Genomic DNA, 315 nt, shown 5'->3' with positions numbered 1-315 from the left:
CCTGGATAATCAAACTGTAACAGTGGTCACACAATTATGTTAAAGAATTAAGTATTGAACAGTGAAATCTCAGGCAACTACCAGTTAATTAACAAGGTACTAGAAGGAAACACACTTTATTGGAATTCCTGAACCCACATGATTTAGGGAGCCTCATACTCTTCCTTAGAATAACATGTGACAATCAAGGTTCTCTTTGCAATAAATAAGAAAATAACTTACAATGCTGTGATTGTTGGAAAAAATATGAATTAAGGTAGGTATTTTTGATTTTCAAAATTAGGAAGGATTCAAACAAAGCGAGAATAAGCTCAT

This window comes from Myotis davidii, unplaced genomic scaffold (genome assembly GCF_000327345.1).
Source record: "Myotis davidii unplaced genomic scaffold, ASM32734v1 scaffold1, whole genome shotgun sequence".
Classification (NCBI taxonomy): Eukaryota; Metazoa; Chordata; class Mammalia; order Chiroptera; family Vespertilionidae; genus Myotis; species Myotis davidii.
This window is presented reverse-complemented; position numbering follows the sequence as displayed.